Raw genomic sequence first — 20,260 nt, 5'->3', positions numbered from 1 at the left:
GAGCCCGGAACCTGCTTCAGATTCTGTGTCTCCCTCTCTCTCTGCCCCTCCCCCGCTCGTGCTCTGTCTCTCTCACTCTCAAAAATAAGTAATAAAACATTAAAATATTTTAAACAAGAATTTCCACACTGAACTAGCTCCTAGGTCTATAGAGTTCACTTCTCCATGGCCAATAGAGCCAACAAGGACTTAATGGCCTATTGGGCATCCGCAGCCACTCATTTCAAAGTAAACCTTTACTCTCATCCCTAAACTCATAATCTCTCTCAAACATGTGGCTTCTCCACCCAGTTGTCCAAGCAAGAATCCTAGGACTCACCTTTGCCTCCCTGCCTCCATACCCAGTCTATCAAGTCCTATCAATTCTATCTCTGAGTTGTTTTCTCTATCCCCACCATACCTGGTTAGTTGAACTTGACAGCCTGCCTCCAGTGTCATTTTCCCCCAGTGTGTTCTTCACACGACTGTCACAATGATCTCTCTAAGACAACTTCCCAGTCTCACCTCTTAGGACAGCTGTGATGGGTCAGGAGCAGCTCACAATGCCAGACAAGACTTCTCAGGCTACGTGTACTATGATGGGCTATGAAAAAAAATTGGGAAGCTCTGATCTAAAACACAAGTTTGACTATGTAACTCCTCTGCTTAAAACCTTTCAGTCACTCCCCATAGGTGTCAGGATAAAGCCCACACACACCTTACAACAGCCTATAACATGTGGCATAATCCAGTTCCCATCTACCTCTCCAGGCTCATCTCTCGCCACTGCCTGCCTTGGACTTGCTTCTTCAACAGCAGGTAGATGTTTGTAGTTTCCAAAACACGACCTGCTGTTTCATGCCTGCAAGCCATTGCTCACGGTTTCCTTTCTGCCTGGAATGTCCACCCTCCCCCTTTTTGCCTGCCTAGCATCCTTTGAGACCAGGATAGTCCCAAAGCACCATATCCCTCAGGAAAACTTCCATGTCTGCTTCCCACCTCCACTAGTGTGCCCCTCTTTGAAACTCTCGCAATACCTTCAGCATAAAACTGTCGTTGGATTTACCACACCGCATTAGAATATTGTCCACTTCTCCCACTAGCCTGGAGTGTCTTGAGGACAGAGTCTGTGTCTTATCCATGGCTATATTTCCAGCACCTAACACAGTGATGAAAAAGTATTATCATACATCTCAACAACGACAAAAAATAAATAACGATCCAAAAGCGGACAGAGGAAGGACTTGAACAGATATTTCGCCAAAGAAGATATACAATTGGCCAATAAACACAGGAAAAACGCTCAACACAATCAATCATTAGGGAAATGCAAATTAAAACTACAATAGGTTACCACTTCGCACTCACCAAGATAGGCGTCATTCAAAAAACGGAAAGAAGTGTTGATGATGATATGGAGAAATTAGAACCCTTGTGCATTGGCTGGTAGCCATGTAAAATGGCACAGCCATTATGAAAAACAGTCTGGCAGCTCCTCAGAAAGTTAAACAGAATCATAAGAATCAGCAATTCCACACCTGGATACATACCCTAAAAATTGAAAGCAGGGACTCGAACAGATACGTGTACACCAATGTTTACAGAAGCATTTTTACAATAGCCAAAATGTAGAAACAATCCAAGTGTCCATTAACAGATTAATGGATGAATAAAATGTAGTGTGTATATATATATATATATATATATAATATATACCATGTGATGTATATACATACATACATATATGTGTGTGTGTGTGTATATATATATATACATATACATATATATATGTAATGGAATATATTTGGCTTTTAATAGGAATGAAATTCAAACACATGCTACAACATGGATGAAACTTGAGGACATTATGCTAAGTGAAATAAGCCAGACACAAAAGGGCAAATAATGTATGACCTCACTTACATTAGGTCTTAGAATAGGTAAATACATACAGACAGAAAATGCAATAGAGGTTACCAAGGGTTAGAATGAATAGGGAGTTACTGTTTAGTTGGTAGAGAGTTTCCATTTGGGATGGTAAAAAAGGTCTGGAGCTGAAAAATGGTGACAATTGCACGTTATGAATATACTTCTCTGAATTGTACATTTTAAATGGCTAAAATGGTAAATTTTATGATATATATATAAGCGTATTTTTTTTAAATGTAGTATCATGGAGCACCTGGGTAGCTCAGTCAGTTGAGTGTCTTAAGTTGGCTTTGGCTTAAGTCATGATCTCGTGCTGCCAGTTCAGAGCCTGCTTCCAATCCTGTCTCCCTCTCTCTCTGCCCCTCCCCCGCCTGTGCTGTCTCTCAAAAATAAACATGAATAAATAAATAAATAAATAAATGTAATATGTGTTGAATGAACAGATCACAGAAATGCCCTTTTGGCCTCCCTGGTAACCTTATGTTTCAGATATATGACAGATCTCTTTTTTTTACTTAAATTTTAGTTACTTAACATCCAGTGCAATATTAGTTTCAGGAGTAGAATTCACTGATTCGTCACTTACATACAACACCCGGTGCTCATCACAAGTGCCCCACTTAATACCTGTCACCTATCTAGCCCATCGCCTACCCACCTCTTTCCATCTACCCTCAGTTTAATTCTCTGTCATTAGGAGTCTCTTGTGGTTTGTTTCTCTCCCTTCCCTTTCTTGCCCCCTTCCCATATATTTATCTGTTTTGTTTCTTAAATTCCACACATGAGTGAAATCATATGGTCTTTGTCTTTCTCTGATTGACTTATTTTGCTTAGCATAATACATTCTAGCTCCAGCCACATCCTTGCAAATGGCAAGATTTCATTCTTTTTAAGGGCTGAGTAATATTCATATATATGAGTATATTCATATATTCATATATATATTCATATATATATTCATATATGAGTATATATATTCATATATATTCATATATATAATACACAGGAATATTACTCAGCCATTAAAAAGAATGTATATGTATATACATACATACATATATATACCACATCTTCTTTATTCATTCATAAGTCAATGACATTTGGGCTTTCTCCATACTTTGGCTATTGTTGATAATGCTGTTAGAAACATTGGGGTGTATATACCCCTTCGAATCTGTATTTTTGTATCCTTTGGGTAAATACCTAATAGTGCAATTGCTGGGTCATAGGGTAGTTTTATTTTAATTTTTTGAGGGACCTCCATACTGTTCTCCAGAGCATCACAGATCTAGTGGTATTTCATATAATTAACCTTTTTTTGATACTTCTTTTGTGGAGAATAAAAAGAAATTACTCAGATATAGATTCCATTATAAAAGACCTTATAAACCAAGAGAGGAGAAAATATGTTAGAGTTAAATCTCATTTTGTGGCAAATAATAGAAATTTAGTCAAATCAGTATAGCAGCTAGGAAGATACTCCACAAAATGAGTATAAGGAATTTCTTTATTTCTCCAATTTAAATTGAATTTTCTCTGAGTCTCCATCTGATGGACTGATAAATAATTTAAAACCTTTCCCTCTTCCTCCCCCAGATGCTCATTCAAGGACCTTGAGAGTTTTACACAGTATAAACGTTCAGAGAGAGGTATTCTAGTCTTATGTCCACACTATTCAATATGCTCACTATCCAAGTTTACATGTTTCTTAAAAAAATTTTTTGATGTTTATTTATTTTTGAGAGAGAGAGAGAGCATGAGAGGCAGAGGGGCAGAGAGAGGAGACACAGACTCCAAAGCAGGCTGCAGGCTCTGAGCTGTCAGCACAGAGCCCGACGTGGGGCTGGCTCAAACTCACGGAGTGCAAGATCATGATCTGAGCCGAAGGCAGAGGCTCAACCGACTGAGCCACCCAGGGGCCCCGTAGCTTACATGTTTCTTTAAAAGCAGATGACTCAATTGAAGGCAAGGACTCAAACAGATTTTTGTACACCCATGTTCATAGCAGTATTATTCACAACAGCCAAAATGGTGGAAGCAACCCAAGTGTCCATCAATGGACAGACAAAAATGGTATATCCATACAATGGAATATTATTCAACCTTAAAAAGGAATGAAATTCTGACACATGCTACAACATGGATGAACTTTGAGAACATTATGCTAAGTGAGATAAGCCATTCACAAAAGGACAAATACTGTATGATTCTACGTATATGAGGTACACAGAGCTGTCAAATTCATAAATGCAGAAAGTGGTGGCTTCCAGGGGCTGGGGACAGGAGAAAGGGAAAGTATTGTTAATGGGGACATAGTTTCAGTTTTGAAAGGTGAAAAGAGTTCTGGGGATGGATTGTAGTAATGGCTGCAAAACAATGTGAATATATTTAATGCCACCAAACTGTACAATTAAAGATTATTAATATGATCATTTTCTTCCAGCTTTATTGAGATATAATTGACATATAACATGTGCAAGTTTAAGGTATACAATTTGATGATTTGATGCACTTATATATCACTAAATGTTTACCACAATAAGGTTAGTTAACATGTCCTTCACCTTACATAATTGCCATTTTGTTGTCATTGTTGTTATGTTGAGAACATTAAAGCTCAATGCTCATAGCAATGGCTCAGGTCACGATCTTATGGTCTGACTTCGGCTCAGGTCGTGATCTCGCGGTTCATGAGTTTGAGCCCCACGTCGGGCTCTGTGCCGACAGCTCGGAGCCTGGAGCCTGTTTCAGATTCTGTGCCTCCCTCTCTCTGCCCCTCCCTTGCTTGTACTCTGTCTCTGTCTCTCTCTCTCTCTCTCAAAACTAAACAAAATAGGTAAAATGGTAATAACAGTAGTACATTATAAGGATATGGGTGTCTATTTGTCAGAGTTCTTCTGGTTATGAGTGACAAAATTCAAAATAAAGATTAAGAGGACATCATAGTATTAGGTCAAGGAGTTGAAAGATCCAGGGACGGTTTGGCTTCAAGCACAGCTGTATGTTGCTGCTCAAGCTGTGATGTTAGGGATCCACCACTCTCCTTTTCCGAGCTCCAGTTCCCTCCATGATTGTTATTAGAAGGTGTACCCTTGCATCTAACTAGATTAGCAACCTAAAAGAAAGTGCAGTACTATTTCTAATTTTTTAAGGATCCTCCATACTGTCTTCCACAGTGGCTGCACCAATTTACATTCCCACCAACAGTGTACAAGGGCTTCCCTTTTCTACACATCCTCACCAGCACTTGTTATCTCTTGTTTTTGTTTTTTGTTATTTTTTTATAATAGCCACTCTAACCGATGTGAGGTGATACCTCATTGTGGATTTTTTTAAATATAGTTGACACACAATGTTACATTAGTTTCAGGCGTGCAACATAGTGACTGGACAAGTCTCTAGTTTATGCTGTGCTCTCAAGTGTAGCTCCCATCTGTCCCCATTCAGTGCTATTACAATACCACTGGCTATATTCCCTATGCTGTACCTTTTATTCCCGTGACTTATTCCATAACTGGAAGCCTGTATCTCCCACTCCCTTTCATCCAGTTTGCTCATCCCTCCACCCCCTTCTCTCTAACAACAAACAGTTTGTGCTCTGTATCTGATTCTGCTTTTTGTTTGTGTATTCATTTGTTTTGTTTTTAGATTCCACATATGAGTGAAATTGTATAGTATTTGTCTTTCTCAGTCTTATTTCACTTAGCATAATTCCCTCTCGGTCCATCCATGTTGTCACAAATGGCAAGATCTCCTCCTCTTATGGCTGGGCAATATTCAAGTGTGTGTGTGTGTGTGTGTGTGCATGCGCATGTGATCACATCTTCTTTATGCATTTATCTATCAATGGATACTTAGGTTGCTCCCATACTTTGTCTATTGTAAATAATGCTGCAATAAATTCAGGGATGCGTATATCTTTAAAATTAGTGCTTTCATCTTCTTTGGGTAAATACTTACTAGTGGAATTGTTAGATCATATGGCATTAATACATTATTCACAATATCCAGGACATGGAAACAACTTTGGTGCCCATTGTTGGATGAATGAATAAAGAAGGTGGTGTGTGTGTGTGTGTGTGTGTGTGTGTGATGGAATGTTAATCAGCCTTTAGAAAGAAGGAAAATGTGCCATTTGCAATAATATGGATGGACATTGATCACACTATCCTAAGTGAAATAAGTCACAGAGAAAGACAAATGCTGTATGATCTCAGTTATATGTAAAATCTAAAAACATTGAACTCATGGAAACAGTAGAATGGTGGTTGTCAAGGGCTGAGGGATGAGAGAAATGGGGAGGTGTTGGTCAAAAGGTACAAATTGTCAGTTATAAGGTAAATAAGTTCTGAGGCTCTAATGTAGAGCATGGTGACTATAGTTAATAATATTTGTATACTTGAAAGTTGCTAAGAGAGTAGAACTTTAATGTTCTCACCATAACAACAAAAACAAAATGGTAATTATGTGAGGTGAAGGATATGTTAACTAACCTATTGTGGTGAACAATTTACAATATATACATGTATCAAATCATCACAATGTACACCTTAAAATTACACATTATGTGTCAATTCTTTCTCAATAAAGCTGGAAAAAAATAAAAGAAGAGAATGCATTGTTCTCAGTAGTTCCAGTCTCGTTCTAATGGCTGATTCATTGGCCTGGTTTGGGGCACATGATTATATCTGCTTAGATCACATGCCCATTCCTGATGCCAGGGGATAGGACATTCTAATTGGTCAGGTTAGAGTTAGAGTTTATGCACCTATTCTTTGAACCAGGGAAGGGGACATCTCTGCTTAGAAGTTGAAGATTGAAAAAGAAAGGGGGGGGGGGGAGAGTGAAAGAGAGAGCAAAAAAGAGTTGGTCCCTCAAAGAGAAGCCAAAGTGCCGTTTGCAGAACAACCGGGAACGTATGTTGGACAGACAAAAGCAACATACAAACTTGATAGTCCACCCAATTTACAGAAGGTCTTCAACTAATATAACGCCACTATACCATACACAAATGAAAATGTACTCATTACTCGTGCCTTCTAAATAGAAAGACAATCCAAGCTCGTATATCCCAAGTGCACCCAACATTAAGCCCAAGATCCTTCAGTGACTTCCAGTCATCTTGAGCAGGTCTTGATGTAGCTCCCCATGGTTTCACATCTATAGGTAAACTGTACATTTGACCATATCCAAAACAGTCAGTGTCTAATAATAGAGGGAAAACAGGATGAACTAAATAAAACCTCCCATTTGGAAATACAAAAAAAAAAAAATTGATACAATACATGAAGGTTGCCAATCAATATATTGACTTACGTATCATGTACATAAACAGCAAGAAGTCCTTGGCAGGACTTGGCTGCATGTCTCGGATTCTCTTCTCTGAGATCATCTCCCTTGTGCCTTGTCCTACTTGGCTATTCCTGAAAGGGGCATTAGGGAGGTTTACCCTTCTGGAGACTGCACCATTTCAGAAACCCTCTTCCTGTGGATGTGAGTTCAGGGACGTCGGGATTGCCTTAGGGGTTGAAAATCAAAAGCCTTTGGGGGTTTTTGGCCAGGCTTGGCTTTTCTGTAGCAATTCACTTCCTAGGGTATGGCCATCATCCTCATGGCCCAGGATGGCTGACGAAACTCCAGCTATCATATCTAGATTCCAGGCAGTAAGATGAGGAAAGGTGAAGAAAGACATGCCTCCATCTTTTCTAAGGAAACTCCTCAGAAGGTCCATGAAACACTGTTGCCTATGTTTCATTGACCAGAACTTAAAGGTATGACCATGCCTAAAAGTAAGGGAGGTTGGGAAATGTAGTCTAGTCTTTTATTGCAAATGGTAGCGTGCCCAGATAAAAATTGGGAATCGGTTACTAAAGAAAGAGAAAAAGAGATATTGCGGTAGGCAACTAGCATTCTGTACTCTAGCACGATAGGTTTTGATTTAAATCACATTTCATGGGGTGGTAGTCAAAGGAAAAGATGTGAACTCATGTTCTTGAATCTTCACACTAGCCTAGATGTTTCTGTCCTTGAGCAATAGGCTACAGGACTCCGCCCAGGCCCCTAGTCCCTCAATTAAACGACCTCCATCCTGGCTTTTGCATTGAGGTCACAAAAAAATCACCCTAGGGTAAGGGAGACGCGGCTAATCTTCTTTCATTTAAGATGCATCTGAGGTAGTGGCCCTCCTTTTAATAGGAGTAGGCCCTTGAGGAATACCAGGGGATTCTGGATTTTCTCAGGCTCCATTCTAATACTCCACTGTGTTTCCTTTTGTATATATTTTTAAGTTTTCTTTTTTTTTTAATGTTTTATTTATTTTTGAGACAGAGAGAGACAGAGCATGAATGGGGGAGGGTCAGAACGAGAGGGAGACACAGAATCTGAAGCAGGCTCCAGGCTCTGAGCCGTCAGCCCTGAGCCCGACGCGGGGCTCGAACTCACGGACCGCGAGATCGTGACCTGAGCCGAAGTCAGACGCTCAACCGACTGAGCTACCCAGGCACCCCAAGTTTTCTTTTATCTTTTCTATGTGCTCAATGTCTGCACTCTACCCATTTCCCTATTCCTAAAATAACCTTAGTGAGCTGTCACTCATAACTAGATCACTGTCAGTGGGTTTTGCCCTTGGTCTGACAGAGAACTGTTAAAGAGAACCTACTTGAGAAAGACGTAGACCATCAGTTGTATCTTCAGCTACGGCTGCCAATTCCTTGCCACTGATTGTACCAGCTTCAGTTTTGAGATACAGAAGCCATTTGTTTTTCTCTCCTGTAAGTCTCCAAATTATGGAACAATTGGTCAATTTAGACTATAGTCCATAAGCAGAAAGCACTTACCTTAGAAATGCTGTATTTCTTGTTATGTTTCCTTGCAGACCTCCTCAGTTCTAGTTTGAGTTAATTCCCCTCTTGCAGAACTTTGATGCAAGCAACAAGAAGTATTAAATTTCAACATCCTGATTTTTCCCTATAATTTCTTCTAACACTACAGCCATTCCCCTCTACACTTCTTTATTCTCCTTTGTTCAGAACAACTTTCTTTGTTCCTCTGAGCTTTCTGCTGGCCCTAACAATTCTTGGATTAACATATCCTCAGTGTAGTCAAAAACAATGGGACTCCACAGAATGCTTGAGTCCCAAATTCAGATTTCCTGGGGAGAGAATCTTACTGATTCCATTTGGTCAGTTGCCCAGGCATCATTAATCAGCTATGAAGGGAGAAGGGCAATGATTAGGTACTATGAATATAGAACTCTCCCCCCTGCTATTTTGGACTGTTATTCCCCACGTAGAGATTTTGTTGTCTGGGTAGACAGCTGAAAAGTTGCCTACTACAGATGCAATCATAAACAACTATGATGCAAGATAAATACCACAAGAAAGATAAGAATTAGATGCAATACCAGCATAAAGGAAAAAGAGATTTCTTCCAGTGAAGATGCTTCGTGGCAGTAAAGATGGAGGCAGAGATTGGAGTGATATATCTACAAGACAAGGAATGTCCAGGATTACCAACAAACACCAGAAGCTAGATGAGGGACAAAAGAATTCTCCAGTATGGGTCTCAGAGGGAACATGGCCCTACTGAAGCCTTGACTTTAGACTTAGAGCCTCCAGAACTGTGAGAGAATAAATTTCTTGTTTTAAACTACTCAGTTTGTGGTGCTTTGTCACTGCAGCCCTAGGAAACTAATATACACTCTAAAGTGACAGATACCATGTGCTCCAAAGCCCTCCCTTACCTCTGAAGGACATCTTAATTATTAACTTCGCCAGTACAAACAACGACTTCACATGGGTGAATCCTCACTGCTACTCATCCCACCCCTCTGACCTCTCATTCATTCCCTTTAAGGATCTTTTCCTTGTAACTTATTTACTAGCACAAAATTATCTATAATTTAGCCTTTCTAACATTATAAAGAAAAGACCTCACAAAACCACCAAATTACTTTTCGTAATGAGGATTTATTGTGTAATTGGTATGAGTGGTACGCCACAAACTTGGGGATGGGAGAACTATCACATTTCTTCATTTCCTTTAAGCCAAATGTATTTCAACTGCGCATCTCTGTGCTGCAAGACTGGCAAAAAATTAAATTCCAATCACTTTCTGGAGCTTTCTACACTCCTTAGGATCACACAGATACTCAGGAGCTTTGTGTGGCAAGTGTCAAATAGGGAAAGAATCTCTAATCGTCAGGCCGTCATGCCTTCTCGTGCAAGCCTGCACGGTGTTGTAAAAGCAAGCAGTTGCGCTTCTCCCACGCCTAGGGGAGAGCCACAGCACCTAGAATCGAGCTCCTAAAGTTGACCAAAGATACAGTACCTCCAGGGGTTCTGTCAGGAGGTGGCCCCAGATCTTACTACTCCCCAACAGTCAACTGTCAGTCCTTCCCAAAGCTTGGAGAAATCTCACTCCTTCTTCTGTCTACTCTAAAGTCAACTACTTCCTTCCCTTCCTTTGAGCATAATCCTTACAATATGCTTAGGATTCCAGGTAAGACAGACTCTGGACCCTGCAACGCAACCCACTCTCTCCCCAGGAAAGAAAATATTCCATTCCTTTTTTGGAATACAAGAAAGGGAAAGTAAAGGGAGAATAAACACAGTATCTCAACAAATTACTCTGCCTCACTTACGTACCGGGATAAAATAACACTAAAAGCTTATATTTTTGAGCACTTACTATGTGCCAGACATTGTTTTCAGTGTTCAATGTGTATTAGCTCATTTCAGACTCAAAATTGATCTGGTAGGTGCTGTTATTGTTGTTTTCTGGATGGAAAAACTAAAGCACAGAATTGATGTCACTGGTAGAAGGTCATAGAGCTACTAAGTGGCAGGAATAGTATCCAAACATAGGCATTTTGGCTCCAGAGACTGCTCCCAACCTTATCTCTATGGTCTTTCAGTGGAACATATCATCTTCTTATCCATGTAGGTATTTTAAATCCAAGTAATTCCTAGATTTGGATTATCAGGGTTCATTCAGAACCTCAGTTATAGCTCCTTCTTCCCTACATCCTCCATATCTATAGGGCCTCTAAGAGCTGGATCTCTCAATAATCCACCACAAGGACACATAACCTTCTTCGTGTCCATTCTATGGATGTTAGCCCTTGCCATCGGTACTTTTTAGTATAGAGCGCGATTATAAGGCAGTGTTTCAAGCCAAACAGTCTTAGATAACGGTTGGCTTTGATAATGTGCACATCTCTGGTTCAACCTATCTTGGCTGGAGTTAACTATATTCCTAGCATTAGTCTCTCTCAATGCATATGGCATAGGCTCTAGTAACTTTATGCAGAAAGAATCCTGGGGCCAATCTCTTCATTAAGGGGCTGTGGGAGTGGTAGTCACTAAGACTGTCCAAGACTACAGGCCAGGGTCATTGCTAAAGAATGAAGATGTGGCAACTCTGGCTGGAGCTTAGCAAGTATTCTAGTGTCACAGGTCAGGCTAGATAATAGGTCAGGCCCTCCTTTCCATGTACCTTAGGCTGGTGAACTGCTGTAATTTTCAGAAAGAACCCTGAGCCAGATAATAGGCTCCGGTGGTGAACAAATGCCTTCTTGCCATTCTTACTCCTTCACATGTTAACTATGGCCACAGGTAAGATTTCCTTATCCTCAGTAACTCAATAATAAAACCACTAAACACAAATGTAAAAGATGTCTCTGAGTATATACTTGTACCAGTCAGAAGGACTTTAAGTTAGGAAGTCAGAGCTTTTGCCTGAAAATATGAGGACAAGATGAGACACGATCAACACATTCATAGCTTTTCCGGTGCATAAGTGTGATCCACCCAGATGGGTCCCTCAGAGCCATTAGGTGCAGAACTTGAGTTCTACATTTAATTTTACATTTTAACATAAAATATTATGCTTTCTTATCATTGCCCAATCGTAATCATGACATGTTAGATCTGGAATCAGAATCAAAGATAGGACAAGCTCAGAGAAGCCAGATACAATCAATGTTAAACTTATAAAATGGAGGCCAAGCAAAAAAAAAAGAAAAAAAGAAAAAGCTACTATGTTCATTGGACAAGGAGTCCAGACAAGAAAAGTAATCATAAGTGGTTAGTCCGTGGTCCCATTGCTTTGTTGTTCTTTAAGATATAAATTATAGAGATCTAAATATTTATATCTAGTGATTTTTTTCATCTTCCTGCTTAGAATCTTTATTAAGTGTGGACCAGTTCATAAGATCAGTAGAGGATTTCTCAAGTCATGCGTCAGTGAAACTCCTCCTACCTGCCATTATGTCAAATCCTCTATATCCTTTTATGTGCATAAACTTAAGTGGTTGTCAAGGTGAATCAGCCCGCAAATGTCTGGGCTGGAAAAGTGCCTTGCCTCTTTCTATTCTTCATATTTACCATGCTAAGTTTTTTAAATGCTTTCATCCCTGAGAGCTTCTCGGTAACTCTTCTGTTCCTTCTCTTTCAAAATCTGAATCATGTATTTCTTTCAAGGCTCAGTTCACTGCCCAACGATAATCATGACATGTTAGATCTGGAAATATCCTCAGAGCTCTCCAGAGCCCACTCACTTGTTTTCTAAATGAGAAAATTGAATCCCAGAGTACGGAAGTGACCTACCTACTAGTTCTGGAACCTAGGTAATCTGATTCCTAACTTGGTGCACTTCTTACCCCTGCACACCAACTCAGGAAGCATCAGGCATATTCATTTGCCCAGCTACATTTACAAATATTTGAAAAATAGATATGGAGTCAAAGACAAAAATATTAGCTCTATTGCTGATAAGGCTTGGAAAATGTGGCCTGGATCTGTGGTCACAAGTGGCTTCTAATACCTGTCACTTCCACCTCCTCCACGTCAAACTGGACTAACTCGGAACCAAGACAAAGAACCAAGAAGCCTAGGCCCAAGGCAGTTACCACATGGCAACATCATGGTGGGGGGGAAGGCAGGTCTGAGCCCCACATACTCAACCTTTCTTCCTGATCTCACCAAACATAGAAGTCACCTCTCCTCTTTGATAAAAACAGTGAGAGGTAGAAAAAATAGCACAAACTCTATTCAGTATTTATAAAGAGGTCAAAGTCCCACTTTTAAGGACCAAGGTTGGAAGACGTGAGGAGGAAAATGGTTCCCTCTAATGATCTTTTGTTCCCAACAAGTTTGCAAGTGACTCAAATCTGGGGCTCTGTTTTGTCAGTAGATACTGGAAATGAACAACTGCTATTTAAACAGAGGGGGAGGCAAACCATAAGAGACCCTTAAACACAGAGAACAAACTGAGGGTTGATTGGGGGGCAAGGAAGGGGGCCACTGGGTGTTGTATGTAAGTGATGAAGCACAGGAATCTACCCCCAAAACCAAGAAACCAAGAGCACACTGTAGGTAACTTGACAATAAATTATATTAAAATCAATAAATCAATAAGTCAATAAATAAGCCCAACATCTTATTCTCCTTCTTGATTTCCCGTTGGGAAATCACAACTCCTGTTAAGTCATTAATGTAGTTGTAGTAGAGTGGATACCCTTACCCCATCCTTCACCCAGTTCCAGAGGTGGATATATGACCTAGACCAGACCAAACGGGCACAGCAGTGGATTTAGAAATGGGCAGGTTAAGACAAACTGTACCGATATGAGTCAAATTGAGACTTTGCTGGAATTATTAGGAAAGAAATGGCACTCTCTTTCTGCTCGGCTTGTTAACGCCTGAGAATGTAAGCCTGGGGTTGCTGATTACCATCTTTGTCATCATGTGGGAAGAATCTGCCTCATAATGTTGCAAACATAGGAAAAAGCAGAGCTGAGACACAGGCAACGACAGAGGGAAAAACACGGAAAGATCCTGATGATATCACCGAGCCCCAGTACCCGATTGTTCCCTAAACCAGATTGACCTCCAGACTTTTTCACTACATGAGCAAATGAAACATTTTTTCCATATAATATTTTAGCAATCTGGAATAGGGTTTCTATCATAACTAAAAAGCTACTGATGCAAACACCTTTTTTCTCTTCTTTTTTAGTTTATTTGTTTATTCTGAGAGAAAGAGAGAGAGAGGAGGGGGTGGGGGGGAGTCCGAGCAGGGGTGGAGCAGAGAGAGAATACCCAGGAGGCTCCGCACTGTCAGTGAAGAGCCCAAATCAGGGCTTGAATCCATAAACCATGAGATCATGACCTGAGGTGAAATCAAGAGTCGGATGCTTAACTGCCTGAGCATACCCAGGCGCCCCCAAAACATCTTCTCTTTTGACAAGGCTAGATTACTTCCTCTCACTTTTGTGGTTTTCTGATCAACAGTCTTTGCCTATCTCAAAGTCCATCAACTTAACATTGGGATGACACAAATCAGTTCTTTTGACTCTCTTTCTTTACGGTTATTTTCAATGCATGCATTTCCCCCTTCCCGGTTAGTCTGTGTTTGCATGCCAGAAATAAGGTTTTACACTTCTTTTTTATTTTCCTTTTTTATTTCCCAAATCTATCGAGACATATTTGACATATAACATCATGTAAGATTAAGGTGTAAAACTTAATATATGTATATGCTGTGAAATGATCACCACAATAAGGTTAGTTATTGTTTCTGTGAGTTCTGTGAGTTACTGTCCCTGTGAGTTGTTTCTTTTAGATTGCAGGTATAAGTTAGATCATACGGTATTTGTCTAGACAAAATGAAAAAGCAACCTATAGAATGGCAGAAAATATTTTCAAGTCATATATCTAATGAGGTATTAATACCCCAAATACATAACAAATTCACACACCTCGATAGAAAAAACAAACTCGTTGAGTCAGCCTACTAAGAGCTTTGTAAAGGCCTGAAATTTTAACTTTAGCCAGCATAACATACGCCGATCCAGTAGGTCTTAATAGTCGTGATAAAATATTTGTTTCATTTGTTTTTGTTTGTAAACACAAGTATTAGTCTTGCTTCATTTTATGCTTTTGTAGATTCAACATCCAACCAGGGGCACCTGGGTGGCTCAGTCAATTGAGTGTCCAACTCTTGATTTCAGCTCAAGTCATGGTCCCAGGGTCATGTGATCAAGACCCACATCAGGCTCCTAGGTTACTGTGGAGCCCGCTTGAGATGCTCCCTCTCTCCCTCTGCCCCTCTCCCTCACTCTCTCTCTCTCTCACTCTAAAATAAAAAGAAAAGAAAAGAAAAGAAAATACTTTATAAAAAATCTAATGAGTTCGATGAAGGCTTGAGAGAACATATTTCTGTGACTAAATACAGACTGGTTTTAATCTTGGTATCCACTGAGGTAAATGCTGTTGCACAAGAATATATACTCTTGTGCATACTCTATTTTTATTTTTTTATTTCTGGTACATCCTCTGTAGTAAGTTCTTGGAGTAGAGTAGATATCTCAGACACTTTTCCAAGGGAACAACATTTAGTCTCTGTGTGTGTATGTGTGTGTGTGTGATATTTAAATTTTGTCCCCCATATCTTGTATTTCGTGGCTCACTGTTGAACAAATACTATTCACTTTGTGCCCTTAAAATTACTGTTTATTAATTATTCATACATAATAATTCTCTTTTATTGTCACTCAGATTTTTATTCTTACTCTAATGTTTAATTCTTCTTTTCCCTCAATCTTTTCTTCATTTTCATTATCAGTGTTTCAGTTTCATCTTGCGGTTTATTTGATTTCTCCTCTAATCCTTCTTCAGTATTTCTTATATAGTCACAATTATCACTTTTTCACAGCTTTAAAAATATTACACTCTTTTTTTAGTTGTAATTGTAGTAAAAAAATCCACATAACATAATATTTACCATTTTAATTATTATTAAGTGTACAATTCAGTAGCACTAAGTATATTTACATTGTTTTCTACAACCATTCTTGAGAACTTTTTCTTCTTGCAAAAGTGAAACTCTGTACCCATTCAAAACCAACTTCTTCCTAGCCCCTCCTTTCAGCCCTTGGCAACCAGCATTCTATTTTCTCTTTTTACAAATTTGGCTACTCTATTTTTTTAATGTTTATTTATTTTTGAAAGAGAGAGAGAGAGAGACAGAACATGAGAAGGGGAGGGGCAGAGAGAGAGGGAGACACAGAAACCAAAGCAGGCTCCAGGCTCTGAGCTGTCAGCACTGAGCCCGATGCAGGGCTTGAACCCACAAACCATGGGATCATGACCTGAGCTGAAGGCGGACACCTAACTGACTGAGCCACCCAGGTGCCCCATGAATTCGACTACTTTTGATATCTCATGTAAGGAAAATCATAAAATATCTGTCTTTTTGTGCCTGGCTGATTTCACCTAGCATAAGGTCCTCAAGGTTCATCTATGTCTTAGCAAGTGTCATAATTTCCTTCCTTTTTAAAACTGAATAGTATTTCATTGTGTGTATATGCCATATTTTAAAAATCTACTCTTCTTTCAATATATATTTGGGTTGTTTCCACCTTTAGCTATTGTAAATAATACTGCTACAAACATGGGTATGCAAACACTAAGCTTTTGACTAAGTAGATAAAAACTTATAAATGCATAAAATCCATAGAAACAATGATTATACAATGTATTAGTTTCAAAATAAGTGAAAATATTTAAGGTTACACAATTCGAAATTCTAAGCTTAATTGCAAAATCAATTTAGAAAATAAATGGTTAGAAATGCCTAGAATCCTTACCTGTATGTGTCAAAATTTACCAATTAATAGACATGATTTTTCCCATATAATCAAACATCTGCATATTCATTAACTGTTTTTACTATGTGAAAACTATGCCATTTAAACCCTCAGGAAATATGTTTAGGCATTACACATGCACGCATACACACGCTCACACACACACACACACACACACACACATCCTTGCATAGAGTCAAGTGGGAAAATGGAGGGGCTATTCCCAATTGGGGACCACTGAACTATTAGAGTAGGCTTCAGTAATTAAACTTGGATTTGGGGTCTAATGGTCATATTCCTGGGAAACTAAGATTAGAGTCATAAAAGAGAGACCAGAGAAAGATTGGTCACAAACCAAGGGAAAAGGGCATCAATGAAGGCATTATCTGAAGACTAGACTAGAATGACAAGAACTATTGTAAAGGAATATGAATCTTCCAGACCAAGAGAAGAGGAAGAGTAATGGAGGTTGAGGTATCAATAATAAAATGAGGTGAATGAAAAGATAGGGTATTTAACAGATAATTATAAAAAGAATTAAAGAGCCATTCTAGATGGCTCTTTACAATATCTGAAATTAAGAACTCATTGGATGCATTTGAATGCAGACTTCACACAGCAGAAAATAGTAACCTAGAAGACAAGACTATTGACAGGTGAATAAAATGTTTAAACTGAAATTTAAGAAGAAAAGAATGTCAAAATCAAAATAGCACATAAGAGGGATGGAGTATACAATCAAAGGTCCAACATATATGTAACTGGAGCCTGACAAGGTGGGGAAAGGAAGAATGGAACAGATGCAATATTTGAAGAAATAATGACTGTGAATATTCTAAATGTGATGAAAGACATTAACTCACTGACTCTAGAAGCTCAGTGAACTTCAAGTAGAATGAATACGAGAAAAAACCCCACACACTTACATACATTGTAGTCAAGCTGCTCAAGCCAAAGTTAAAGTGCCTAGAGGAAAAGAATATATTATCCCTGGGAGAACGTAAGAAAATAGGTAACTTATCATCAGAAACTATGGAAAGAAGAGAACGATGAATGATATCTTTAAAGTGCCAAAAAAAAAAAAAAACCCTCCAAGAATATGCAATGGGAAAAAGACAATCCCTTCAACAAATGATGTTGGGAAAATTGGACAGCTACATGCAAAAGAATGGACCTGGACCACTTTCTTACACCACACCCAAAAATAAACTAAAAATTGTAAAACCTGAAATCAAAAAAATCCTAGAAGAAAGCACAGGCAGTAATTTCTCTGACATTGGCCATAGCAATATTTTTCTAGATGTGTCTCCTGAGGCAAAGGACACAAAAACAAAAATAAACTATTGGGACTACATCCAAATAAAAAGCTTCTACACAGCAAAGGAAATAATCAACAAAACTAAAAGACAACCTACTGAATGGGAGAAGATATTTGTAAATGACCTCTCTGATAAAGGATTATTATCTAAAATATATAAAGAACTTATATAACTCAACACCAAAGACACCCAATAATCCAATTAAACAATGGATAGAAAACATGAGCACACATTTCTCCAAAGAAGACATTCAGAGGGCCAAAATACACATGAAAACATGCTGAACATTGCTCATCATCAGGGAAATGCAAATCAAAACTCCACTGAGATATCATCTCACACCTGTCAGCATAGCTAAAATGAAAAACACAAGAAACAACAAGTGTTGGTGAGGATGTGGAGAAAAGGGAAACCCTTGTGCACTGTTAGTAAGAATGCAAACTGGTGCAGCCACTGTGGAGAACTGTATGGGGTTTCCTCAAAAAGTTAAAAATAGAACTACCCTATGATCCAGTAATTCCACTACTGGGTATTTACCCTAAGAATAAAAAAATACTAATTTGAAAAAAATATATGCACCCCTATCTTTATTGCAGCATTATTTACAATAGTCAAATTATGGACCCAAGCGTCCATCCATAGGTAAATGGATAGAGAAGAGGTGGGATATATCTCTAATGGAATGTTACTCATCCATAAGAAAGAATGCAATCTTGCCATTTGCAACAACATGGATGGATGTAGAGGGTATAGTGCTAAGTGAAATAAGTCATTCGGAGAAAGACAAACTCTATACGATTTCACCCACGTGTGGAATCTAAAAAGCAAAACAGATGAACAAAGAGAAAAAGAGACAAACCAAGAAACAGACTCTTGACTCTAGAGAAAAAACGGATGGTTATCAGAGGGGAGGTGGGGGGGTTGCATGAATAGGTGAAGGGGATTAAGGGTGCGCTTATCATGATGAGCACTGAGTGTTGAGTCACTATATTGTACACCTGAAACTAATATAACACTATGTTATTTATACTGGAATTAAAATTTTTAAAAAGCAACTAAAAAAATAATCAAAGAACCAAAAAGAACGAAACAACCGAGAGTTCTAGACAAAAGAAAAGCTGAAAGAATTTTTTTACAGCAAACAGTAAAAAAAATTACGAAAAAAAGTTCTCAAAAGCTGAAAGGAAATTATTGCAGCTACAAATGTAAAAGTGAAAGAAAGAATGAACAGGACTAGAAAGGGTCAATATTTTGGTATTTATAAAAGATGATTGAGTATTTAAAAAACAATAATAGTATTTTGTTGGGGTTAAATATACTACATAATAACTAAAAGGATGGGAGGGATAAATAGACCTGAACTGCTAGAAGTTTCTTTCATTGCTCTGTGGTATGAGAGCACACGGTATGAGAACGGGTAAAAGTACTAATTTAGGGTAGACTGTAATAAGCTACAGATGCATTTTGGAATTTTTAGGGTGACTTCTGAAAGAATAATTCAGAAAGGCATAGCAAAAAGGCTAATGGAAGAGATAAAATAGAACAACTAAAAAACACTTCATTAAAACAAGGAAGAAAAGGGAAGAACCAAGAAACAGATAGAGGAGACCTAAAGAGTGCAAGTAGCAAGACGGTAGGCTTAAGGTCAACTATATCAGGAATTATATTAAATAGAAATACACTAAACACTCTAATCCAAATAAACTAAGTCATCAGACTGGATTTTTTAGACACCCCCCCCCCCGGCAGCTATGTATATTTACAAGAAACAAGAAACACACTTTAAATGTAAAGACAGAAATAGATTGAAAGCAAAATTAAAGAACAAGATATACCATGCAAACACTAACCAAAAGAAGTGTGACTGGGTTTTTTTAGGTTTTTGTTTTTTTTTTGTTTGTTTTTTTTGGTTTTTCTTTTAATGTTTATTTACTTTTGAGAGAGGCAGAATGCCATCAGGGGAGAGGCAGAGAGAGAGGGGGGCACACAGTCTCCAAAGCAGGCTCTAGTCTCTGAGCTGTCAGCACAGAGCCTGAGGGGACACTCAAACCCACAAACCATGAGAACATGACCTGAGCGGAAGTCAGATGCTTAACTGAGCCACCAGTCATCCTGAAGCGTGATTGTTTTAACGTCAGACAAAATATACTTTAGGGAAAGAATTATTATGCAAGGTAAGAAGTAACATTTCATTATTCTAAAAGTCTCAACTCAATAGGAAGGTATAATAATTCTAAATATACGTGAATATAATAACATAACATTTATATATGTATGTATGTATGTATGTCTTTAGACTGCTGCTGGTGAATGTGTAATTTGAATCAACTGGCTAGTAACCAAAACTAAAGATAATACTGAATCTTAGTCCTTAAATGTGGAC

At 38.6% G+C, this 20,260-nt stretch overlaps 1 long non-coding RNA gene across 1 annotated transcript in view; it reads right to left on the bottom strand.

Moving 5' to 3' along the window:
• Positions 1-6,800: 6,800 nt before the first annotated feature.
• Positions 6,801-20,260, bottom strand: part of LOC131502336 (uncharacterized) — a 64,937-nt gene continuing 51,477 nt past the window's right edge. Inside the window, exons 3-4 of the long non-coding RNA XR_009257013.1 lie at positions 8,745-8,824; positions 6,801-7,113 (exon numbers count right to left, since the gene is read on the bottom strand). This is a non-coding gene — a long non-coding RNA (uncharacterized LOC131502336). The remainder of the gene's footprint in view (positions 7,114-8,744; positions 8,825-20,260) is intronic.

This window comes from Neofelis nebulosa, chromosome X (genome assembly GCF_028018385.1).
Source record: "Neofelis nebulosa isolate mNeoNeb1 chromosome X, mNeoNeb1.pri, whole genome shotgun sequence".
Lineage (NCBI taxonomy): Eukaryota > Metazoa > Chordata > Mammalia > Carnivora > Felidae > Neofelis > Neofelis nebulosa.
The sequence above is the reverse complement of the archived record's forward strand: the minus strand, read 5'-3'. Positions and strand labels throughout refer to the sequence as shown.